The sequence below is a fragment of the Phacochoerus africanus genome, chromosome 10, assembly GCF_016906955.1.
Source record: "Phacochoerus africanus isolate WHEZ1 chromosome 10, ROS_Pafr_v1, whole genome shotgun sequence".
NCBI classification, from domain to species: domain Eukaryota; kingdom Metazoa; phylum Chordata; class Mammalia; order Artiodactyla; family Suidae; genus Phacochoerus; species Phacochoerus africanus.
This window is the reverse complement of record NC_062553.1, coordinates 5474898-5480864: the sequence shown is the minus strand read 5'-3', so window position 1 is coordinate 5480864 and position 5967 is coordinate 5474898.

Sequence of the window (5967 nt, the reverse complement as noted above, 5' to 3'; positions counted from 1 at the left end):
CTGAAATTGTGTCTCGGGGAACAGCATGTGGCCCTAAGTAAGTACCAGCTATAGAGCCGTCTCGGAAAGCACACAGCGCTTAGAGGTAGTGGAAATTTCTAGTAACAGGAAATGATGCCGTGGCTAAACGACGCAAGAGAGGAATATACAAGGAGTCAGGTTAAGGTGTTTAATAATAAAATGGCAAAAATAACAATGACGAGGGAGACCGGCTCATCCCAGTTTTCCTGGGATGCCCTGGTTTTAGCACAGAAAGGCCACTGTCTCAGGGAGCCCCTCGGTGTTGGTCACCCCCAAAATGAACATCTCCTTGAGTTCATCCATAGGAATGAAAAAGGGTCCATTGGCAGCACGATCTGAACCCTGGCTAAATGAGCACTGTGAATCGCGTCAGGGAGGGACCCTGGGCTGTCCTTGGTTGGTGGCCCCCCTGTGACAGCGGGAAAGGCTTGGCAGTCCATGGAGTCAGCCTCCTCAGGGACTATCCCCTAAGACCCAAGGATTCACCACAAACCCCGGCATCCCCACAGAGCCCCTTGCAACTTACCAAGTGATTTGTCACCTCGTTTCCCTGGCAGCCCAGTGGATCAGGAATGGTAGGTATGATTGATCTAGAATTCAGATTAGCCAACAGAGATTCAGAGACATTAAGCCACTTGCCTGAGGTCACACAGCCAATGGATGACCCAGCCAGGGCTGAAGGCCAGGTCTGTCTGACTTTTAAAAGTCCGTGGTCTTTTACAAATACTGTAGGATGACACTTATATGTAGAATTTGAAAAATAGGACAAACTCGTGAATATAACAAAAAAGAAACAGAGTCACAGGTGTAGAGAACAAACCAGTGGTGACCAGCGGGGATCGGGGGACGGACAATGTGGGGATGGGGATGCGGGAGCTACACGCTATTGGATGTAAGACAGGCTTACAACACGGGGAGTGTTGCCAATATTTTGAAATAATTGTAAATGGAGTGTCACCTTTAAAAATTGTATGAAAATGGCAAACTCTTCCATTTAGAATGGATAAGAAATGAGGTCCTGCTGCACGGCACAGGGAACAATATCCAGTCTCTTGGGCGAGACCCTGATGGAAGATAATATAAGAAAGGGAATCTATATTTATGTATGACTGGGTCACTTTGCTGTACAGCAGAAATGGGCACATTATAAGCCATCTATAATAAAAAATTAAAGAAATAAAAATCGTATAAAATTTTTAAAAAATCAAGAACAAAAAATTACATTCAACAAAAACATTAAGTCTGTGGTCTTTCTCACTGTAATAGCTACCATTTCTCCGAATTATTCTCTCACATGAAAAACCAAGACCTCAGAGTCAGGTAAGTCAAGGTCAAGATGCCACCCAAGGGAGTTTCTGAAGCACCTGACTGAGCTGACACCCTCCCCACACACACACATCCATGTCAAGCCATGGGACAATGGCATGGCTCCCAGAACCTCAGTTCTCCTGGGGCTGTCACATACACACCACCACCCTGGCCAGTGTGCAAGGGTTTGAGATTAGGTGCAAAAGAGACAGTGTGGCTTTTTTTTTTTTTTTTTTTTTTTTGCTTTTTAGGGCCGTACTTGCGGCATATGGAGGTTCCTAGGCTAAGAGTGGAATCAGAGCTGTGCCTGCCTGCCACAGCCACAGCCACAGCAACTAGGGATCCGAGCTGGGTCTTCAATCTTCACCACAGCTCACAGAAACACTGGATCCTTAACCCACTGATCGAGGCCAGGGATCGAACCCGCATCCTCATGGATCCTAGTCAGATTGTTTCCACTGTGCCAAACAGGAACTCTCAAGAGTGGCTTTTGAAGTGGGATAGGGTACCATCTAAAAAAACTAATGTACAGCATGAAGGCAGCAGTTAATAACAGCGTCTCCAAATTCCCACCGTGGCGCCAGTCGGTGTTAAGACTCCAACTGCAGCACTGTGGATGAGTGGGTTTGATCCCCGGCCCAGCCCAGCGCAGTGAGTTAAAGGACCCAGCGTTGGAGCTCCCGTCAGGTCTCAGTGGTAACAAACCCAAATAGCATCCATGAGGACTCAGGTTCAATCCCTGGCCTCACTCAGTGGGTTAAGGGTCTGGCATTGCTGTGAGCTGAGGCGTAGGTTGCAGACATGGCTCAGATCCCGTGTTGCTGTGGCTGTGGTATAGGCTGGCAGCTGTAGCTCCGATTCGATCCTTAGCCTGGAAACCTCCATATGCCATAGGTGCAACCCTAAAAAGAAAAAAAATTAACATAATTTTTTTATAAATGGATCCAGCAGTGCTGCACATGCAGCTCAGTTTGCAGCTGTGGCTCAGATTCGGTCCCTAGCCTGGAATTTCTGTATGCTGCGGGATGTGACCATAAAAAAATAAAATGAAATAATACCGTTTCCAAAGCTGGAAATTTGCTAAGAGAAGAGGTTGCAGGTCCTCTCATCACCCACACAAAAAGATATGCTAATGAGCTTAATCAGTTTAATATGTCAATTAATTGGACGGTGGTAATCACTTCACTATGTGTATGAGGTTAGAGCAAATCTTCATATTGCACACCTTAAATATATGCAAGTTTTTATTTAATGAATTAAAAATAAATAAACTTGACTCCTTACAGGCTACGAGCCTTGGTTTCCTCGCCTGTAAGATGGAATTCCGGTCACCTTGCAATGTGATTTTGACCATGAAATGGCATAAAATACAGGGGACCATAGAGCTACCATCCATGGAGCCTAATACGGTTCTAAGCACTTTGACGGATGAAATAACTTAATCCCGAGCACCCCTTTAGGGGCAGGGTGGGCGGGTTCATGGGTCAGATGAAGGTCAGCACACAGGAGCCATGGTTTTTATCTGAGAGGGTCTCGTGCAAGATTTGGGACATACTTAGACAATGTGATTATTGGCTGTTTCCCTGACATTCCAATCTAACTGGTAGTTTTGTATTTTTACCTGCTGAATCTGGTAACCATGGGTCTGGGAGCTCTACAGAAGCCGTGTTCCAATAAAACCCATGTTCTTGGCTCCCCTGCAGGCTTTCTCGGGCTCTGGGGGATGGAGAGCCGGTTGGAAGCTTAAATGTACCAGGTCAGGATAGCCCCGTAAAGGCAGGTGCATGGGCCCAGGATCCAGGGTCCCCTGGGTCTCCTGTGAGGTTGGTACCTTAGCATCATCCCCAGAGGGATCACCAGCAAAAGAAACAGGGAGTCTGATGAGGTAGTCCCGCTTCTTTTGCTCTCTGACATAAAACAGATGATTTGCCTAGCCCCCCATTTTCATGCTCATCTTTGCCTCTCTCTACCCATTATTGTTCTGAGCATGAGGAAGGGCAGGAAATGTTCTCTGTCATTATCACAGCAGAAATGTTTTTCTGGTTCCCAAAGCATGGTCCTGGGACCACCCGCATCAGCATCACCAACAAACTTGTTAGAAATGCAACGGAGAAGTTCCCAGTGTGGCTTGGTGGAAACAAACCTGACTAGTATCCATGAGGTTGCGGGTTTGATCCCTGGCCCCACTCAGTGGGTTAAGGATCTGTCTTTGCTGTGAGCTGTGGTATGTGTCGCAGACGTGGCTCAGATCTGGTGTGGCTGTGGCTGAAAACAAAGAAAGAAAGAAAAAAAGAAAAAGAAAGAAAGAAAGAAAGGAAGAAAGAAAGAAAGAAAGAAAGAAAGAAAGAAAGAAAGAAAGAAAGAAAGGAAGGAAGGAAGGAAGGAAGGAAGGAAGGAAGGAAGGAAGGAAGGAAGGAAGGAAGGAAGAGAGAAAGAGAGAGAGAAAGAAAAAAAGAAAGAAAAAAGGAAAGAAATGCAAATGAATGTGAAACTCTGGGCTGGGGCCTGGCACTCTGTTTCCACAAGGCTCTGGGGGCATCGATGCTCACTCAAGTTTGAGAACCTCTGGTTCAGGGCATCCATCTTGAATTAGGAAGAGGAGACCTTAGACCCTGGCTCCGTGATGCCCGCCTGGCTGGGTGACCTTATGCAAAGACTCTTTCCTTCTGCTGAGGGCGATGGTAGAACCAAGGACCCTAGAGCCCCATCCAGCTCTGCTGCGTGTCGTGCTTCTTCTCAGCCCGGTGATGAAGGCAGCAGGCTGGGGGGTCCCTGGGCACCATGCCACAGGAGTGGGAGCCATTGCTAGGTCCCTGCTCCCTGCCACCCAGCCTGCAGGTCCCCAGCCAAGAACAAAATGACACGTGCTGCCACTTGGCCTCGCAAGGGAGGTGGCCCAGTGCCAGCTGCTGCTAATTGCTAATTTGCACTGAAACGGCAAACAAAGCTCATGTGAATGCCCTGATTTTTTGGCCCGTCCTCCCCCAGGCTCCTTTAGTCACACCCAGGGGGCCGGTCCCCAACTCTGGAGCCATTCACCCCAGGACTTCAGGAGGCCACACAGCCAGGGGCACAACCCTGGAAAAGCCAGCCTCTTTCAGTGGCTAATTGGAAGGGGGAGGGTTTGCTCTTGTTCTGTTCTTTTTCTCTCCCTAACTTCTGCCTCACCATGAAGAAAAGGATACAGTGATTTCTCCCCTAGAGGCCCAGAGCTTTCGAGAGAAAGCAGGAGAGGGCAGGAGCAAGAGCCCCAACTTGTAACCTTGGGACCCTGCCCAGACTTTGCATGCCGCCGAGACTTGCCTCCATGCCAACCGGTAACGCCAGGGATGTGGGAACCCTTGGTGCCTTTCCAGCCCTGGAGATGCAGGTAGGAGGGCCTTGAACTGGCCATCCTCTGCCCAGGGGAGCCCCACGTCTGCCCAGGGAGTCTCATCCTCTCTCTTTCCCCCACGTCACCTGGCTCCCCGAAGCTCAGCCTCATCACCAGGCCCTGTAAGAAAACAAGAAGCCCACAGATTCCAAACGCTCAACAGGGCTGGGGCACCCACAGACAATTGGTGGAGGGTGGAGAGGGTTATGGGTGAAGCTAGGTGGCACGACCCACCCTCTGGTCACCCACCCTGCCTCCACCTCGTCACATGCAACTTCCACACGTCTCAGACTCCCCGGTTCCAGCCCCCACCTGGGCAGCCCTATCCCCAAACAGTTTCCGGCAGGGAACTGTGTTCCAAAGGAAGGAATTTTTCCCCATTTTGTTACAAGTCATCAGTGACAATGGACTAAGGCTCTGCCCTCTGGGAGCTTAAATTTCAGTGGGAGGGGAAAAAAAAAAGCTCACAAATAAGTAATTATAGAATGGGTCAGGTGGTCCTAAGAGCCAAGATGTTTGGATTTGGAGTAATTTCCTTAATTTGTGCTCCTCCCCTCCCGCAACAGGCACAGATTATAAGTGCCATGAGATGGGATTTTTGGTAATCAGTTTTACTGAATATACCCAACAGGCACTGAACCACGCAGAAAGTTTTGACAGATGGTGTACACTGCGAACCCACCACCATGATCCAGGGAGTGAACGGATCCACCTCCCCTGAGGTTCCTTGTGCACCTTCAGCCCCCTCCCTTTGTCCCCACAGCCACTGAAGGCTGGCGACCACTGATCGCCTCTCTGCTACGACACATCGCTTTGTGTTTTCTGGAGTTTTGTATAAATGAAATTGTCCTGTAGGTATTCCTTTATGTGGCCACTTTCACTCAGCAAAATTATTTTGCAATCCATTCCTGCTGTTGCATTAATCAAGCTCGTTCCCTTTTATTGATGAATGTAAACTGTTGCGTGGAGAGATCCCACTTTGATTGTGCTTTTACCTGCGGAGGAAAGTTTCAGGCATAAGAGCTGTTATATGACATGGATGGACCTAGAAGTTATCATCCTAAGAGAAATAAGTCAGAAAGAGGAAGACAAATACCATGCGATATTGCTTATATGTTGAATGTAAAACAGGACCCAGGCGAATATACCTACAAAATAGAAACAGACTCACAGACTTAAAGTACAGACTTGTGGTTCCCATGGGGCAGGGGGGCTGGAAGGAAGGGATTGGGAGCTTAGGATTAGCAGATGCAACCTCCTGTATA